The following is a 20409-nucleotide window of genomic DNA, read 5'->3' as shown; positions in this document are numbered from 1 at the left end:
TCAAAAACTTTTTCCCACAAAAATAAAGAGTATTTTAGAAAATATAACATGCTAAACGTACAAAAGTCAAAGAAAAAAAATCAAGAAATAATAGTCATATATGCAGAAAGTTAAAAATAACAACTTCCATTAAGCAAGTTACACAGCATATTCCTTATCAGTAAGAATATAAAGGTGTAAATACTTTCCACAAATCAATCAGTATGTTTATTTATTTTTTTAATATCTATTTTTGAGAGGGAGAGCTAAAGCAGGGGAGAGGCAGACAGCAGAAAGCCCAATGGGGGGCTTGAACCCATGAATCACAAGATTGTGACCTGAGCTGAAGTCAGATGCTTAACCAACTGAGCCACCCATACGTCCCAATCAGTATGTTTAATTCCAATTTCAAAAACGGTAACAAGTAGGGCGGGAGAGGAGGGATAAAATTTTTCTCTAATTCCAAAAAGGCTATTAAAGATTATTGGTGGGGGGGGGGGGGGGGAGGCGGGGAAGGTAATAAGGCAGAGTTAGCCTTACCATATGTTGAAATATACAAAGCTATAAACAATCAAGTGGGGGGGGGGGCACAGAGCAGTAGAGAGATACTTCTCCCAGGAAAGCTACTTATATACATTCAGTATAAGAAAGCGGGCTCTCAGAGAGTCAGACCAAGGCTCCACTACTTGGTAAACATGATTTCTGGCAAATCCTTTACTCTGTCTCAGTTTCTTCATCTATAAAATAGAGCTAATCATAGCAGCTACCAAATGGTGTACTATCTAAATAAAATAATACACAGAAAAGGGTTTAGACTGGTGCCTGACACCGTAAATGCTCAATAAGTAACAGTTTTAAGTTATGTGGAGCCAAAAAAATCCATCAAAAATAGTAAGATTACTCAATAAATGGTGTTGGAATGACTTCTGAGCAATTTAAAACCACTGCTAAGCAAGTTTTAATTCATACCACATGGCAAAAAGAAATCATTAAATACACATTAAATTTTTTAAGTATGCAAGCAAATGCAAAATTAAAGGACTCAGAGAAAACAGGGCTTTAGCAAAATAGTATTTGGCAGGTTATTTTCAAAAAATGAAAATATTATTGTTACTATGGCAATTAAAAAAAGGATTCAGAAAAAAAGCAATAGACTGAACACACAGATAAGACTAACACATTTGGGGGCATGTTGCCTCTTAGGTGCGTCTATAGAGATTGGCATCCTGAATACCCCTGTTTACAAACCAGCTTACCATTGAGCTTTATGTGCTGTTACCAGCATGAATCTTATCCAAAACTGGAACCTGACGAACCAATTACTGGCTGAAAGGCCTAAGAGCCAACCCATTTAAGAACCAAATACTCTGGATGAGGTCCCTTTGCAGGACCTTAGAACCGGAGAGCTCCATTCTTATTTAAGAAGTTGTTTGAGGGTTGCCTGGGTGTCTCAGTCAGTTAAGCAGGTGACTTCCGGTCGTCATGATTTCACAGTTCCTGGGTTCAAGCCCCGTATAGGGCTCTGTGCTGACAGCTCAGAGCCTGGAGCCTGCTTCAGATTCTGTGACCCCTTTCTCTCTGCTCTTCCACTACTTGCTTTCTGTCTCTCTCTCTCTCTCAAAAATAAACATTAAAAAAAAAAAAAAGGCATTAGTTAACTATTTAGTGGGAATGATTCTGAAAAAGTTATGGCCTTTCCTGTTCCTTAGAGATGAATAAAAGTCAAAACATTTAAAACTTTCAATCTTCAAAGCCCACAGACCAGGAGCGGGCTCAAAACAGGATAAGCCAAGGAAAGGGTCAGGAATACCACAAGGCACCAAAAATCCAGACATAACAGAGGCAGAAATTGTAGTCAAGCACTGCATTTCCTATGGCACTTAAGGGAAGAAAGGTAGACAGAGCTATGATTTGTCCCCCAACTTAGAAGGGTTTTTATAAAACTTCAAGAGACAATTCCTCAGGGTTAAAGTTCATTTTTCTTTCCTTATTTAATATTGCCAATATCAAGTTACTCTGAGAATTGCCTGAATCCTGCTAAATGATCAATATTTTTGTGTATTGCAGAATTCACATAGCAGCTTTTGCAAGATAGCTATGAACAGCTAAGAAAATGGAAACAGGTAAGTAAAAGTTAGAACTTTAACCCCAATTCATGTATTAGATACATTTAGTTTTTCTATATTAATTGTATCATTTTCACACAGGCTGTTTGATAAAAATGTTAGCCTTCATAGGCTGGAAAGTGTTTTTTAAAGGATATATTTTGGTATTCATTCTATCCTATCCTCTCTTATTCCCAAATTTGGCAGATCTCAAATAATTTTTAAATAACCTTTTAAATATACTGATCTGAACAATTTTATAGCAACCTATGACCCATAATGTAAGTTAAAAATTCTCTTCCTTTCTTCTACAAAGAGTACCACATTAAGTTCAAAAGAAAATAAGCTTGCTTTCTACTTGCATTTTTCATTTAAAATACCAATGCCAAGAAATGTGGACCCGGATAGCCTACATCAGAATAAACTGGGATTATCATTAAAATGCAGATTCCAAGGCCCATACCCAGCCCTCACCAGGAATCCTTGGAGGCAGGGCCCAAAGCATCATTCCAGGTGATTCCTGGTACAAATAAAAGCAATTAACACTTTACAGTGGTTGATAAGTACATGTCTTTTTAACATGGCTAGAGACATCTGAATGAAACCTTAAACATTAAAATTCTACATACTTTAATTCCTGTGCAACATACAGTAATCCCTGTAAGTGATTTGGGGTCTATGTTTCAGTTTTATTGCCAGATAACCAAATGAATAAACTAAAAAAACTACTAGCAGTAGCCAACCTACAGGCTCCTTCCAAAGAAAATGACCGAAAAGTTCCTGATCAAAGGAACAAAATTGTGGGGGGGAATTATGGTGGGGAATTTGTGTACTGATGATGTGTGAGTAAACAGAAAGTTCTTGAGACTGTATTAGCAGTAGTATTTAACATCTTTCTTGTCTCATTTCATTTTTTAGACCAGTACCTGACACCTTACAAGTTAGTTTTTAATTGATTTTTAAACATTCTTTTCTAAGTATGCTAAACTTGACAACACAGACATACTTAAAGAAAAATCAAAGTCTCAGTAGTAAATGAGAAAAATGTGGAACTTTTTCCTAGTCCATTAAAATACAAATGGATGGGGTGCCCGGATGGCTCAGTCGGTTAAGCATCTGACTTCAGCTCAGGTCATGATCTCGCAGTTCTGAGTTGGAGCCCCGTATCCAGCTCTATGCTGACAGTGCAGAGCCTGGAGCCTGATTCAGATTCTGTGACTCCCTCTCTCTGCCCCTTTACCGCTCATACTCTGTCTCTCGAAAAATAAATAAATGTTAATATATATATATGTATGTGTATATATATATATATATAAAGAACACAAATGGATACAATACATACCTTTTTTTCCCTCTTTTGTTTAGTTCAATTTGGACAAACAGATCATTCTAAGATAATACTGCATGCTCCCCAAACTTTAAGGAACTCTGATTACCCAAGGGATCTTGTTAAAAAAAATTTGATTCAGTAGATGGAGAGAGGCCTGAGATTCTACATTTCCAGCAAGCTCCCAGATGAGGCCTATCCTGCTGGAACTGGGAACTTAGGTGACAGACGTGAGACTACAATTAGGCAGATGCCTGAAAGATTTTTTCTTTTGCCAAAGCTTACCATTTAACTCAAAGAATGGTTTAGGTCTCTTAACAACTATGAGCTGCAGAGGGTACACACCCACAACCTAAATCCATATTCAGTTAAGCAAGTTTTTAAAAATATCATAAGCATGGAGTTCCTATCTGGCTTTCCCTTAATTAGCAACTAACTAACTCTTTCAGAAGCTAGTTGCCTCACTTGAGCCTCAGTTTCCTCTTGTAATAACCTTGAGTGATGGTTAGGATCAAAAAGCAAAAAACAAAACAAAACAAAAAAACCCAAAACTTGAAACGATACATCAGAGCACCAGCAATTACCAAACAAGAACAGAACTTAATCTTGTGGGTATTTATATTCCACCAGCTATCGGGGTATATTCTGCCCTAACACATCAGTACACTATCACGAAAGGAGCTGCAAACTGAACGAAGGTCTCCCAAAAACTTAGGAAAATACAGAGATGTGAATGCTGGTCTCTCTTGAATGGAGACAAACACAACGATGCCCTTCCATTCTTAGCAGCAGACATGCAGGTGCACAAAAGATAAAGTTACCAAAGAACAAGCTGGAGAGATGAAGATGACATCTATTAATACCAGGGTTTATAAAAATCAGACGTGTGGGGGACGGAGAGGAACTGAACAAAGCTAACATTTTCACAGGGCACATTGGAGCCTGGCGCTATAAAGCGCTTGGTGGGACGCGCTGCTGGGTCGGGAGAAGGCCAGAGGAGCGCCTCGGCCCAGGCCGAGTTGCGGACTTGGTGCAGGGGCCGCTTTCCGCGGCCTTCCGGGCTCCACCGCTTTGTCTGCCGCCCCTGGATCCTTACATACCACGCCAGAGCTTTAGGAGTCCGGAGCCGTCCGCACCATCAGGGCCACACCAACGAATGGAGCACAGGGACCCGGGAGGCGCAAAGACGGTCCCTCCGTTCGCAGCCGCCGGCCTCAGCGACGGCAAACGACCAGATTAACTCTAGAAGCCAAAGAGCGAGGACGCTGGCGGGGAAAGGCTCTACAGACTCTCCCCCACGACCCTGGAACATCCGTCAGTCCTGCCCTCTCATTGGCTGAAACCATTCCAACGTGAGGATAAGACATCCAGTACGTGAAGGCCTTCTTAGACTAAAGCGTTCATTGGTGACCTAGGGAAATGCACTCAGTATTGAACGGAAGAGTCCAATGAGAGTCCAGGAACACTTGAATTGGCCCAAACGACTCTCCGTTCGCTAAGTATTAGGCACGGAAAGAACCTTGGTTCCGGCCGAGAAACCGTCGTGGTTTCCCAACTACAATTTGCAGCTTTCCGGCGCTGAGGGGAATCTTTCTCTGCTCCTGCGTTCGGAAATTCAAATCGAACTTTTTGTTCTGGCAATTCTTTCAGTTCTAATAAAGGATTTTCATGATATTTCATTCGTTTTTGTGACTCTTAATTCATAATCTTTAAAGTTTCTTGGCGTTTTTGGTAAGAACATATTAGCACATTAGGCGTTTCGTTCATTTCTTGTTAGTGTCCACTGTCTTCCTAACACCGGGAAAGCTGCAAAGTACAGTTTTTTGTTTTAAATAATAACGTCTTTTCTGAAGGATTTTTTTTTTTTTTTTGGTAAGGGAAAGGGACTTCTAATTAGAACGTTCTCAAATTCATGATGTATTTTTTAAATACTGTCTTCTATTTAGTTTATCATTGTAAAGATTTATATACCTTTAACGATGACAGGCACCGGTTTTAAGTATAAATCTTGGGTTTTGAAGCTATTTTTTTTTAATTTTTTTTTTTTTTTTTTTTTTTTTTTTATTTATCTTTGAGACAGAGAGAGACAGAACATGAGCAGGGGAGGGGCGGAGAGAGAGGGAGACACAGGATCCGAAGCAGGCTCCAGGCTCTGAGCTGTCAGCACAGAGCCCGACGCGGGGCTCGAACTCACGAACTGTGAGATCGTGACCTGAGCTGAAGTCGGCCGCTCAACCGACTGAGCCACCCAGGCGCCCCTTGAAGCTATTTCTCTAAATATAAGTGTAATCTAAATTATATAGGCCAGTCTGAGAATAATGCATCCATTGCACGCAATAACTTCACTGAAAGGAATCTAGATTCTTTCAGTTTGATTTTGCCACATAGCTCATGTATTAAAGTCTCAAGGAATTTAAGAGGCCTCTAATAGGGCAAGTGTGGTTAAGAATAAATGTCGCCGGGCGGGGCGCCTGGGTGGTTCAGTCGGTTAAGCCTCCAACTTCAACTCAGGCCATGATCTCAGGGCTCAGGGTTCGTGGACTAGAGACCCTCATGGGCTCTGTGCTGACAGCTCAGAGCCTGGAACCTGCCTGAGATTCTGTGTCTTCCTCTCTCTCTCTCTCTCTCTCTCTCTGCACCTCCCTGGGGCGCCTGGCTGTCTCAGTGGGTAGAGCCTGCTACTCTTGATCTCCACGTCCTGAGTTCAAGCCCCAGGCTAAGTAAGCATAGAGCTTACTTTAAACAAACACCTCAGACTGTGTTCTACGCAATTGTCTCCAATACTTTGATTCCTAAGTGAATTCAAAATCCAGTTACTTCTCAAGTTACTTTGCCTTTTCTTATTCTTAATTTCCTCTTTCTTCTAACAAGCTCAAGAAAACAGGAGCAAAGTAGAATAGAAAAATGTCCCTTTCACACCATTTGACCTATAGCAAAAACAAGTGAGAAATGATGCATAATGTCCAGCAGTAGAAGCACCAGCCTCATTTTAAATAATCAACCAGACCAACCAACTGCTGGAACTGAGGGGGAAAAAGGAAAAGTTAAAAAGGAGATTGTGATACATTTACAGTAAGAAAAAAGGCTGTAAAAAAGTAAATATAGGAAGTCCAAAGGGCACAGACAGGTTAAACATAATCCATTTGATTGAGTAAATGAAATTTTGTTCAGTATTGTTATTAAAAACAATGAAATAGCCCAGGAAAGTAAACCTGCTATTTTTTCTAAAATCAATTTATCAAAAAGAGAGAAGACAATTGGGATTTTCCCAACTAATAATTGATGACATAGATTTTTGGCAGGGTCAGAATATATATTACATAGAGTCTTTAGAAGTTCAAAATCTAAAGTTAAATATAATCATGCCTCTGACATTAAAGTAGTGAGAAGACTAATCCTTCGCAAACTGCCATTACAGAGAGTTAGATGACTGGCATTTAAAAACAGGATGTAGTCACAAAAAATAATTAACAATTTCATAAGCACTTATGGACTACAAGCCCCAGGAAGTTTAAGATTTTAAGAATTTATCTTCCTATGTTAAAAATCTATGAACTTGACACCAGTAAAGTTATACTATCTGCCATTATGAGTTGTTGCTAGTTCTGAGCCTCAGATATCTTGCCACAGGACACAGGTGGAATGTTAAGTTTCTCAATAGCTGTGTTGCTTAAGACCCAGGAATCAGATAAAGGTAGTTTCATTTATTCAATTATTTAATTAATTATTTTATTTATTTATTTAATAATTTTAAAGTGTTTATTTATTTTAAAGTGCTTGAGAGTGAGAGAGAACATATGCACATACAGGTAGTGGCAGAGAGAGAGGAAGAGAGAGAATCCCAAGCAAGCCCCATGTTGTCAACACAGAGCACGATGTGGGGCTCTATTTCACTAAACCGTTTAAGATTATGACCTGAACCAAAACCAAGAGTCAGACACTTAACCAACTGAGCCATCTACGCACCCCATTCACTTATTTTAAAACTATTTTCAGAACACATTCAATGTGCTAGAAACAGTCTTAACGATGGATTCAAAAATACGAGAAAACATTATCACTGCCCCCAAGTTTATGGTCTAGTGTTATGGTTTCCAAAACTTATTGATCAAGTACTTCTTTCAGTTTAAAAAAATGTTTTGAGCACGCAGCTTGGTTATATGTATATTATTTATTCATAAATTCTATACACATACTATAAAACTAATATGTAGACTTAAAACATATCAAAATAGAAAATTTTAAAGGATGAGAAATAATTATAAATGTATTTGTATGTATCTGAATGAAAATAAAATTGTGTCCATATACATTATATACCAAAAAACTGAAATTCCAGATGGATTAAGAACACAAGTATAAAAAATAAAATATTGAAAACCCTTTAAGAAAATCTTGGTGACTACATATAACAATATAGAAGTAGAGGAGACCTTAGACAAGACTAGAAACTCAAAAGTTAAAAAAGAAAGAAGTTAGTGGCGCCTGGATGGCTCAGTTGGTTGAGCGTCTGACTTCGGCTCAGGTCATGATCTCCCGGTCTGAGAGTTCGAGCCCCATGTCAGGCTCTGTGCTGACAACTCAGAGCCTGGAACCTGCTTTGGATTCTGTGTCTCCCTCTCTCTGCCTTCCCCCACTCACGCTCTGTCTCTGTCTCTCTCTCTCTCTCTCTCTCTCTCTGTCTCAAAACTAAATAAACATTAAAAAAATAATTTTAAAAAAATCCAGCAAAATCTATTTTTTTTATTTTTTTAAATGTTTATTTAGTTTTGAAAGAGAGAGAGAGAGGGACAGCATGAGCAGGGGAGGGACAAAGAGAGGGAAATACAGAATCTGAAGCAGGCTCCAGGCTCTGACCTGTCAGTACAGAGTCCTATGCAGGGCTCAAACCCAGGAACCATGAAATCATGACCTGAGCCAAAGTCAGATGCTTAACAGACTGAGACACCCAGGCGCCCCCCAGCAAAACGTATTCTAAAAAATAATATATTTTTTTGACCCAGCAAATCCTCAAGAATCTAAAACATAAAAAGCATCAGTATATAAAGACGTAAGAACAAAGATGTTTGTTGCAATATTGTTCACATAGGCAAAAAAAAAAAAAAGCCAATAAAAAAAAAACCCCAACATCAAATGAATACATATCAATAGTGGAATGTTTTAGTAAATGATGGTATATCTACAGGCCATGGACCATTATGAAAAATATATTAGAAAGAGACATTGAGGAATTTCCACATTGCTCACTGATAAAAGTTGCTTTGAAGTACATATATATATATATATATATTTGTATATATATGTATATATGTTATGTACGTATATATATAACATATATATGTATATATATAACATACATATGTATATATAACACACACAGTATGTGTGTGTTATATATATAACATATATATATATAACACACACAGTATGATCTTATTTTTGGAAACAATAACAAATCATATCCTACACGTTTATATAAATGTGTACCATTATACATTATTCTATGAGCATGGAAAACATAGAGAAAGATACACTCTAAGTTTTCAGCATATATTACCTGAATGGGTCGGATAGGATCTGGGAGACTAGGTGCTCATCACATGCAAAAAAGTTAAAAATAAATTAGCTTTACTGGGGGTGTGTGTAAATATAGTTCTATACATAATTTGATAAATGTTCATTAAGTAAAACCATATGTAAATGAAATGAAATGTAATCAACAAAAATCTAGGTGGTATTTTGTAGTTTCAAGGAATTTCTTTTGCAAATAGTAGAGTGATAAACTTGGGGTCACCAAACAGTTACATCTGAGGAGGATACATTGTAAGAAGTAAGACAGGAGACTGGTAAAGTAACCAATAAACCTTACCCAGTGACTCCGTGTCTGTAGGACCTCATTCAGAAAAGCTACATGGTGCCATTTGGGTCAAACAAATCAACTTTGACCACATGCTGGCTCTATGACTTTGTACTAATCACCTGGCTATGAGGACATCAATCTCCTCTAAAAAACAAATCATAGAACCTGCCTTCCACTACTGCTATAGAAATCTACAATTAAATAGTGTGAGAACACCTAGCCCACAGTCTAGAAGATGTTTCATAAATGTACATTTAGTCCCACTTCTCTGTATAAAAACCTGCTCTCCAGAAAAGATCTGATAAGAGCTAATTTGTAATGGTAAAATTCTTGAGTGCTTACTGATACTAGAAAAAATTAAAAAAAAGAAACATCACTCATCACTTTCAGAGAATTTGAAGGAACCAACTCATTTTTCTGAAAACTGGTAATGATGAGAATCAAACCAAGCATTGAACCTGCCTTTCTTGTATGTATTATATTTCAGGGTAACAAAATAGTTCATGTGTGATACTTATTCTGAAAACTGGTAAATATTAAGAAACAAGCATTCAACTTGCTTTTCTTTACAAATGTGCTTCAAGGTGACCAGCTAGCTAATAAATGACACATACAGCCTTACTTTGTCTTAAAATGCCCCTTACATGGGCACTTCACTGTCCTACCCAATGGTCTTTTGCCAGTTAGGTTTTTCTGGATTCTAACTCAGAACCTTCTAAGGCACATTTCAATGTGTTTTATTTTCTATAGACAGGCAATCAGAGCTAGAGAAAATGCAGAACTAGAGAGAGTCTTGATTTTCAGGGAAGATACTGTTTAAGACTTGCAGATTTTTCAACCTATCTCACCAAATGGGATTGTCATTAGACCTAATATGAGATAGGCTGATGGATGTATTTTGACATTTGTCTGTCCCCTACTTTACTAGTCACTGGATCACAAACACACAGCTGACTGTCATTCAGGGGTATCATTTATTGGGCCCTTGTGATAAACCAGACATTACCCTTAGTATTTTACAAATATTACACAATTGGTCCTCAGGGCCACTCTGTCAGGTGACCGTTTTCCTTTCCCACTGTGCGGGTCAGGAAATTGAGACCTAGGGAGGCTGACTAACTTGCCCAGGGCCACACAGCTGATAAGTGGCAGAGGATATTTTGAAGATGGGTCTGTCTCACTTGGAAGCCCACATTCCTTCTACAAGAGAAGTCAGTCTCACCATCTACCAATGTGAACAAATGGGAATCTGACCTCTTGTTAAATTTCTCCAAGGAATCTGGCCCACAACTAGCCCTGGTCACCTTTCTCTGGCTGAAAACACACTTAATAATGGATAAATCTCTGCCTAAACAATGGCATTATAATCCTTTAATCTGTTAGGAATTTGAAGGCATAGAAAGGTCGAGGGACTTTTTCAAGTCTGCACAGTGAGTGAGAGAGAGCACCGATTCTTTCTCCTCTATTCAATCAATCAATCAATCAATCAACCAATCTGCCAGACAAAGTTTAAGTTATTCTGGATTTTGCCCAGGAAGCGGAGGCATTTATTTGGGTAAAGAACTCCAGGATCAGACACACTAAAAAGAAAAGTCCATTTTCTTCTAAAATCCCCAAATAGATTGTCCTGTAACTTTCTACATTAGTTTCTGAACTTAGCTATGCAAAATAATTATCTAAGATTCTGGGAAGGGGCCTGGACATATGCCCTAAAGTGAAATTTAAGAACCCTCAATCTTGCTGAGATAGAAATTGTATTATTTATTGCTTTCAAACAAATCACTTCAAAACTTAGCAGTTTAACACAATAATCATTTATTATCTCATAGTTTCTTTGCATGCAGAATCCAAGTGTGGCTTAGTTTAGGGTCTCTAGCTCAGGGTCTCTCACAAGGTTGCAGTCAAGGTGTCAGTGGAGCTCCAGTCATCTCAAGGCTCAACTGGGAAAGGATGTTTTACCAAATTCACTCACATGGCTATTAGCAGGATTCAGTTTCTCAAGGGTGATGAAAAGAGGGCCTCAGTTTCTTGCTGGCTGATGGCCAGAGGCCTCGCTCAGTTTCTTGCCACATAGGCCTCTCCATAAAGCAGCTCACAATATGGCAGTTGGCTTCTCTCAGAGACAGTAAAAGAAAGACCAATAGAAAGCAAGCAAGATGGAAGCCACACTCTTTTTTAGCCTAATCTTGGAATTGCCACCCTATCTATCTTGTATTCTATTCATTAGAAGGAGGACTCTAGGTCAAACCCACCCTCATCAAGATGGGATTACACAAGGGTGTGAATATCAGGAGGCAGGGATCACTGGGGGCCATTTTAGAGGTTACTTATCATAGAGATGTAAATAAAGAATTAAAAAACAAGGAGGTGGGGAGCCTGGGTGGTTCAGTCAGTTAAGCATCCAACTTAGGCTCAGGCCATGATCTCATGGTTCGTGAGTTCGAGCCCCTCGTTGGGCTCTGTGCTGACAGCTCGGAGCCTGAAGCCTGCTTTGGCTTCTGTGTCTCCCTCTCTCTACCCCTTGCCTGTTCACATTCTGTCTCTCAAACATAAATAAACATTAAAAAAATTTAAAACAAGCAAAAACAACAAGGAGGTAATATATTTCCTAGCTCTGTCCACTAAGCGAGGTTAGATTCAATGACACCCCAGTAGCCACAAGTATACCCAGTGCCCAGATCTTGGTTTCTAAGTATCATTCCAGTGCTCCTTGGAGAAATGGCTGACTCTAATGCTGGGGCAGGAAAAATACAAGATCAGCTTGGAGCCTTTTATAGTTCAAGAAAACAGAAGATGACCAAAAACCAAAAAAACCACAGGAATCAACTGAAAAGAGCTCCCAGTGGCTAAAGCTGGAACAATTTGAGCAAAAAATAAAAATCATAATATAAAATATAAACACAATATAAATATACATGACTCTTTATAAACAAATGATTGAGTATAAATAAATAATAAATCTTACTTAGAGAAGAACTCTAAATTACATAGCTATTCCACTCCAGGAGATGAAGCTTAATCTCTTATGACCCTTCAGGGTGGGTAGGATTTAGTGACTTGCTTCCAAAGAAGAGAATATGGAAAGAAGGTAAAAAATGCAACTTTACAGTGGAGAAACTAGTAAATACTAACCTGGTCAGGTGATCACAGTTAACGTCAGCAGAAATAAATCATGCTAATATCATGTACCCTCAGATATGATGTGATGAGAAGGGCATCTCAACGTGTGGTATTTCCCCCAAACCTTATAACCCCAGTCTAATTCTGAGAAAAACAGCAGACCAATTCAAATCAAGGTAAATTGTATACTATATCTGATCATACTCCTCAAAACTGTCATAGCCATATCAAGATTCTGAAAAACAAGGAAAAATGGAGAAACCGTCACAGACCAGGAGTCTAAGTAAGAAGGTATGATGACTGAATGCAAAGTAGCATCTTGGATTGGATCCTGGAACAGAAAAAGGACATAAATAAAACCTGAATAAAGCCTGGAGTGTAGTAAATAGTGAGGTACCAATGTTGGCTCCTTAATTTTATACATGCATCATGCTAATATAAAATGTTAGCATTAGGGGAAACTGGGTGAGGGGTAGGGACTTCTTAACTATCTTTGCAATTTTTCTGTAAATCTAAAATTATTCTAAAATAAAGTTTATTAAAAGCAAAAAGTGAAACAACCTGCTCATAATTTCAAGTGTGATGACTGGAAGATTTTCCTCTACTTTCTGGCTCAGCACATTTTGCATCCTTTCTCCTCCACCAGCCACATACTTCTGGTGCCAGGTGCCATGAGACACAATCATAGGCCCTTTGTCAGTGAGATGGCATATAATATGGCTACATTACAACACCGTGAAAGTTAGTAATAACTTATCACAGAGGTGGCCTAGCTCAACTCCTCCCCTCACGCAGATCCCCCAAATGCCCAGGTCACTAATGGGCACATAGCATGCAGAGAAGTGTGAAGAGAAGGAAGCTGGAACGGAGAAAAAGTAGGTCTTAACCAGTCTCTGTTTGAAGGGTTCTTTAAGACATCTTATTACAGAGTAGAAAACAACAGATAACCATGTGAACTCAGCGCTAGCATCCCTCCTTGGGTCTTAGGGCTGGTCCAAGTCAAGGGGCCTGAGCACAAACTTTATTAGATTCTCAGTAAATCTACCCTTTAAAGATCTCACAAGAAACAATTAAACTTTGCCAGAAACACCAGTATCCTTTGCCTCCACTCCTTTAGCTCAGGAGCATCAACTTTCATCAAGCCTCAGCTGAAGCGCACCTCTGGAATGTGTTTCTTGAGCCCCTGAGCTGGCTTAGGCAGGTCTCCCAGGCTCTCTACATTCCTCCATTATAGCATTAGGCTAAAAAAGTTTGTGTTTCTATCTTTCTGTTAGCCTGTAGGCTCACCAAGGGCATGGTTCAAGGCTTTTAAAGACTTTGTACTGTCATAATGGGCCCCCAACAAGCGCTTGTTGACTAAACGAATTAACACCCTTGCTGAAGTTGGGCCCTGGCCAGGAAGAGACTTGGGCACCAGGGCTAAAACCATCATAGCTCTGGTGCCTGCCCAGTGACCTGTGGAATCTATTACAGAGGGAGGGGGAGAGAGACAGCCAATCAGCAACAGCCTTTTGAAAGGCCATACAGAAACAAGATTTTTACTCTACATATGAATTTCTTACGGGGCCTACACACGTTACCATGCTGAATTTATTCTTAGCTACAATGTAATGATAATTTCATGGCAGAATTATTTGAAATCTAGTGTCACAGAATATTCAACTGTTAAAAAGCACGTGTCCCCATGAATCAGACTAAACAGATGGTGTAACTGAAGACCGTAAAATCCTCATCCATGCTCTTTGTATACCCCGCGCCCTCAACCCCCCTAAACACAAACACACCCCAGATATGAAGCTCACGTGGTAAGATCTGCCAGGTAAATACAAGTCCCAACAGCGTGGGATAAAAGGGATAAAAGGGCTCAACATAAGTCAGGTTAACAAGGGCTTAAGACTCCCACCTTCTTTCCAGGTGATACACATTTACGGCTACATTCAGAATGTGGATCTTGCTACACATTTACAGAATGGGGTTTACTAGCAAAGTACTTTCCAGGACAGAGCAGTGAAGACACAAACAAAGCTAGGTCCACGCGATAGCGCCCGCTTCCCTCCAAGCTCCACGCATGCGCACACTGATTGTGAAAGGTGGCTGCAGGCGCGTGGGGCGGTAGTTTCTCTTCCCCTCCCTGTTCTGCCTACCCGCCTCTGGGCCGGAGGAAGCAGCTGATTGGTCAGTCTGGTCCGGACTCGGGGCGGAGATTGGGTGATTGGCAGTAACGCCCGGGGTAGCCAAGCTGGAAGCAGGGGAAGCTCAAGAAGGCTTCTGGCTGCCTCGCGGCCGAGGTAAGTGGGGGCTAGGGACTCGGGAAAGCGGTTGGCGTGGAGTCGAGGAAGCGTCCGCAGGCCTGAGGGCGGTGGGAAGCCCTAGTAACAGAGTAGGAGCTGAAGGAGCCGTGGGTTCGGGCATTCGAGGAGGACCGCGGGCTCCATGGGCCGGTTGGGTGTCTGCGCCGCGGCTGAAGAGAGGCGGAGACGTTCTCGGGCTGCCGGGGTGGCTGAGGGCCCTGGTGGGGCTGGAGCACTGGCGGAGCGGAGGGAAGTCGGCCGACTTTGTCCTGAAGGCTGGGACTCACCCACGCACATCTGCCCCCTCCCTTCCGCTCCTGGTGCATCCTTCGGGGTCCACAGTAAGAGCGCCAGCCGCCGGTCCCTGGAAGGCCGCCCTTGGCGGTGGTTCCCTTGGGCGTTGCACTTTTTCCTGAGGCTAGACCGGTCGGACTCGCGGGTGCACCTCCGGGCCGGACCTCGGGGATTCTGGGAGGAGGAGCACGCCTGCTGTTCGGCCTGGGAGGTTTAACCAGCCTCACCTGGCTTGTGTCGCTGTTTCACTTTTCGCCTCCCAGAACTTCCCAATGTAGCTTCCTGACCGTAACAAGATTTGCGTTAAGCCCCAAAGAAAAATCATCCTTTGACATTTAAAAACACCCTTTATTTTAGAAGTCTTTAAATACACAGGACGCGAGGTTAGTATAACGAACTTGGCGAACCCATCACCCAATTGTAACAATTGTCAACACATGATCGGCTTGCCACCCCCTCCCCCCCTTCAAGTAAATCCCAGACATTTAATTTCTCTTAGAAATTTCTTCAGCTTTGTCATGGTCAGTAATTATAGTTTTTTCTAATCAATTGCTTTCTAGAGGGGTTGAGTAAAACAAGGCACACTTGAAGGTGTAGACAGCGGAAATATAGTTTGCACTGCAAGAAATGTGGTCAGTTCTCCGACAGAGCACTTTCACTACCCTAAGCTCAGGTTTTCAAAATCACTGAAAACAAAGGTACCAACCAGTGTAGTCTTGGCAGTAACATTATTGCTTTTGAGCAGTAATGTTAATATTGATAATTTCTATTTATATGGCACTTGGTACGTATGAAGCACTGTGAAATTGTTTCCACCTATTCATTTAATTTTTACAACAGCCATGTGAAGTGGGTATTATCCCATTTTACAGATGAGAGAAAAGAGACGCTAAGCAACTTGGCCAAGGTCACACTGATGTAAATAAGGGGGAGGGCAGAGGGGCCTGTGGTTTAGGATGTTAACTCTGGTCAGTGTCAAATTCTTGCTCTTTTAACCATAATTGAATACGAATTGTGGAATAAATGTAACTGAATGATGTAAATGTAAATACGTAAGGGAAGAAAAAAACCCTGGAATTTGAGTATAACAGTAAAATAGGTATTTTTGTTTCAAATGGTAAAGGGTTAATGCAATTGATTAAAAAAATTTTTTTTGAACATTATTTTTGAGAGGCAGAGAGCACAAGTGGGGGAGGGGCAGAGAGAGAATGAGACACAGAATCTGAAGCAGGCTCCAGGCTCTGAACTGTCAGCACAGAGCCTGCCATGGGGCTCAAACTCACAAACCATGAGATCATGACCTCAGCTGAAGTTGGACGCTTAACTGACTGAGCCACCCAGGCACCCCTGCAATTGATTTTTAAATCGAAGTATGTAAATACAGATCAATAAATACAAGTGTTTAAAATTTCTATAGTATATGGCCAGTTAAAGGGGAAAAGAAACCAGGGAAAATATACTTCAATGAATAGTCTCTACCTCCTTTGGCATTTAGCACATACTGGATATTTATATTGAATACTTTATATCTTTTATCTTCTCAATCTTATGCTATCTTTTTTTTAATGTTTATTTATTTTTGAAGGAGAGAGTACCCAAGGGTGGGGGGGCACAGAGAGAGGGGGACAGAGGATCTGATGCGGGCTCTGACAGCAGAGAGCCAGATGTGGGGCTCGAACTCATGAACCACAAGATCACGACCTGAGCCAAAGTCGGATGCTCAACCAACTGAGCCACCCAGGCACCCTTCGATCTTATACTGTTTCTAAGACAACATCTTTACTCAAATAACGTTAGAGGAATAAGGAACTAGAGACAGCAGGACTTTTTCAGAGGACAGCAGATTAGACCAGTTAAATTGAAGTTTAGGATTCCTACTGTAGGAAGTCTAGAAGGTAAAGTTAGGCTCACATGTGAAGTAATTTGAGTGCCAGGTTTAAGGAGTTTGAACTTGAGCAAAACAGTGACTCACTGATTGCAACCATCCTTTAGGAAGAGTGAGGTGGCACTATCATGGACAGCTTCACCTGAGATGTGAAAAGATTAGTGACTTGACCCGGTGAATATATAGGAAAAAGATGGGGGTAACTTGAATTTTTGGATGTAAAGCAGGAAATAGGAAAAAAAAGAAAATAGCCTGAAAAGGGGGGATGGAAAGATAGTTTGGTTCTGAAGTGCTGGTAAATTTCAGTTTCCACAAGTTTATTTTCCTAGGCAGTTTTTAAAAATTTTTCTTATTGAACTGTAGTTGATGTACAATATTATATTAGTTTTAGGTGTACAACATGGTGACTTGATATTTATATGTATTACAAAATGATCACCAAGTAAGTTTAGTTACTATCTGTCACCATACAAAGTTATTGTGGTTTTATTGACTGTATTCCCTATGGTGTACTTTACATCCCCATGACTAATTTTATAACTGGAAGTTTGTACCTCTTGACTTCCTTATTTCACCTCTTTCTCTGGCAACCCCCAATTTGTTCTCAGTCTATGAGTCTGTTTTGCTTTGCTTGTTTTTTGTTTTGTTTTGTTTTAGATTCCACATACAAGTGAAATGATACATTCTCTGACTTATTTCAGTTAGCATACCCTCTAGGTTCATCCATTTGGTTGAAAACGGCAAAATGTCATTCTTTTTATGGTTGAGCAATATTCCACTGTATATACATACCACAGCTTTATCCATTCATTTTTATCAGTGGACACTTAGATTGCTTCCATAGTTTGGCTATTGTAAATAATGCTGTAATGAACTTAGGGGTGTATATATCTTTTTGAATTAGTGTTCTAATTTGTTCAGATAAATACCCAGAAGTAGAATTGCTGCATGATATGGTATTTCTATTTTTAATTTTTTAAGGAACTTTCATACTCTTTTCCTTAGTGGCTGTACAGATTTACATTACCACCAATAGTGTACAAGGGTTCCCTTTTCTCCACATTCTTCCCAACACCTGTTGTTTCATGTCTTTTTTTATGATCATTAATATTTTGTTTAAAATTTTATAGTATAAAATCTTACAGAAAAGAGATAAAACACTCCCTTGTTTTATGAGGCCAGTGTAAATTTAAGAACAAAATTACACACACACATGCACACGAGAAAAATAACTTTACCACCCCAATAAGTAAAGAAAAGCATTTGATACAATTCAGTATCCACTTATGCTAAAACCACTGAATACTCAGGCATGCTCAGATTAAAAGGGAACTTTTGATCTGATGAAGAGGATTTACATAAAAGTTACAGTATCGTTATCATGCTTAATGATGAAATATTTATTTCCCTCCATGAGTTAAGAAATGAGACAAAAATGACTGCTATCAACACTTCTGAACAGTTCAGTAAAGCCAGGAAAAGACAAGGAGGTTCAAAATTTGGAAACAGCTGATACGGTTGTCACAAAAATTTGAAAATATACTTTAACTATTAGAACTAATTAGTACATGTTGCAAATTAGGTAGTAAAATTATACAAACCATAAAACTTGCAGTAGCTTTAAAAGCTCCTAATATTGAAGAATAAATTTAAATATTTGCAAAGCCTCTACATGGAAAACTACAAAATGTGATAAAAATTAAAGTAGACTCAAATGAAGGTAAATTGGGAGTTTGAGTATTGTTATGGTGTCAATTCTCCCCAAATTTATCTGTAAATTTACTGTGATTCCCATTAAATGTAGGTTTGGTTTTATGGCAATTGAGAGATGATTCTGTAATTTATATGGGAATGTATAAGACCAGAAGCAATAACATTCTAAAGAAAAACAAAGCCAGAGAACATACACTGCTGGATATCAAAACTTAATACAAAGCTATAATTAAATAGAACAGTGGTACAAAGCAAAGTATTCTGAATTAGATTCTGATGTCCTTCCAGTATACTGTGCTGAGGCAACTGAATATCCATATGGTAAACAACCAACTCCATGCTAATCATAAACATGCATTTCTGGTGTATCTAAAGCTAAATACCCAACGTGAAACAAAACTTTCTGAAAAAGACACAGGAGAATATCTGCATGATCATGGTATAGACAGAGATTGATTTGTTAAGGACACAAAATACACAAAAACAAATAATGGGGAAGGGGCAGAGAGAGAATTCCAAGCAGGTTTGCACTATCAGGGCAGAGCCCAGTGTGGGGCTCAAACTGACAAAAGGTGAGATCCAGACCTGAGCCAAGGCCAAGAGCCAGACACTTAACCAAGGGAGCCACCCAGATGCCCTTTACTATGTTAAGTAATCTCTACACCCAATTTGGGGCTCAAACTGGATCATATGGTAATTCTATTTTTAATTTTTTGAGGAACCTCTGTACTGTTTGCCACAGTGGCTGCACCAATTTACATTCCCACCAACAGTGCATGAGGGTTACTTTTTCTCTGCATTCTTGCCAACACTTGCTATTTCTTATCTTGATGCTAGCTATTCTGACTGGTGTAAGGTTGATATTGTTGCTTTGATTTGCATTTCCCTGATGATTAGTGATGTTGAGCATCTTTTCATATGTCTATTGGTCAACTATATGACTTTTTTGGAAAAATATTCAGGTCCTCTGTCCATTTTTTAATCAGATTATGGTTTTTTGGTGTGGGGTTTTATGTATATATTTTGGACATTAACCCCTTTATCAGATACATCATTTGCAGGTACCTACTCCCATTCTGCAGATTACCTTTAATAGTTTCCTTTGCTGTGCAAAAGCTTTATAGTTTGATGTAGTTCCAATTATTTGTTTTTGTTTCTGTTGCCTTTGCCTGAGGAGACAGATAGCTGTGCCAAAAAATACTGTTAAGACTGATGTCCAAGTTTACTGCCTGTTTTCTTTTAGGAGCTTTATGGTTTCAGGTCTTGCATTTAAGACCTTTATTCTGTTTTGAGCTTATTTTTGTATATGGTGTAAGAAAGTGGTCCGGTTTCATTCTTTTGCATGCAGCTGTCCAGTTTTCCCAACACTGTTTATTGAAGAAACTGTCTCCTCCCCATTTTATTTTCTTGCCTCTTTTGTTGTAGATTGATTGACCATGTATGGTTTATTTCTAAGCTGTCTATTCTGTTCCATTGATCTTTTTGTCTGTTTTTATGCCAATATCTGTTTTGATTTTTATAGCTTTGTAGTATAGTTTGAAATCTGGGAGCGTGAAATCTCCAGCTTTGTTCCTTTTTTTTTTTTTTTTTTTTAATTAGCTTTTATTAACATTCTTTTTTTGAGAGAGAGAGGGAGACACAGAATCCGAAGCAGACTCCAGGCTCTGAGCTGTCAGCACAGAGCCCAACGCGGAGCTCAAACCCATGAACCGCAGGATTATGACCTGAGCTGAAGTCAGATGCTCAGCCGACTGAGCCACCCAGGAGCCCCTCTGCTTTGTTCTTTCTCAAGATTGCTTTGGCAATTGGAAGATCATTTGTGGTTCTATAGAAAT

At 39.5% G+C, this 20409-nt stretch overlaps 2 protein-coding genes across 2 annotated transcripts in view; one reads left to right on the top strand and one right to left on the bottom strand.

The window, feature by feature from the left end:
* The window catches only part of ARMC1 (armadillo repeat containing 1), a 43459-nt gene extending 38725 nt beyond the window's left edge, over window positions 1–4734 (bottom strand). The window contains exon 1 of the mRNA XM_030304025.2: window positions 4512–4734. The gene's annotated coding sequence lies outside the window, so the exon portion shown is untranslated. The remainder of the gene's footprint in view (window positions 1–4511) is intronic.
* A 9871-nt stretch (window positions 4735–14605) lies between these two features.
* The window catches only part of MTFR1 (mitochondrial fission regulator 1), a 62805-nt gene continuing 57001 nt past the window's right edge, over window positions 14606–20409 (top strand). Inside the window, exon 1 of the mRNA XM_030304370.2 lies at window positions 14606–14679. The gene's annotated coding sequence lies outside the window, so the exon portion shown is untranslated. The remainder of the gene's footprint in view (window positions 14680–20409) is intronic.

This window comes from Lynx canadensis, chromosome F2 (assembly GCF_007474595.2).
Source record: "Lynx canadensis isolate LIC74 chromosome F2, mLynCan4.pri.v2, whole genome shotgun sequence".
Lineage (NCBI taxonomy): Eukaryota > Metazoa > Chordata > Mammalia > Carnivora > Felidae > Lynx > Lynx canadensis.
Note: the sequence above shows the minus strand (reverse complement) of the source record. Positions and strands in the feature narration are given on the sequence as shown.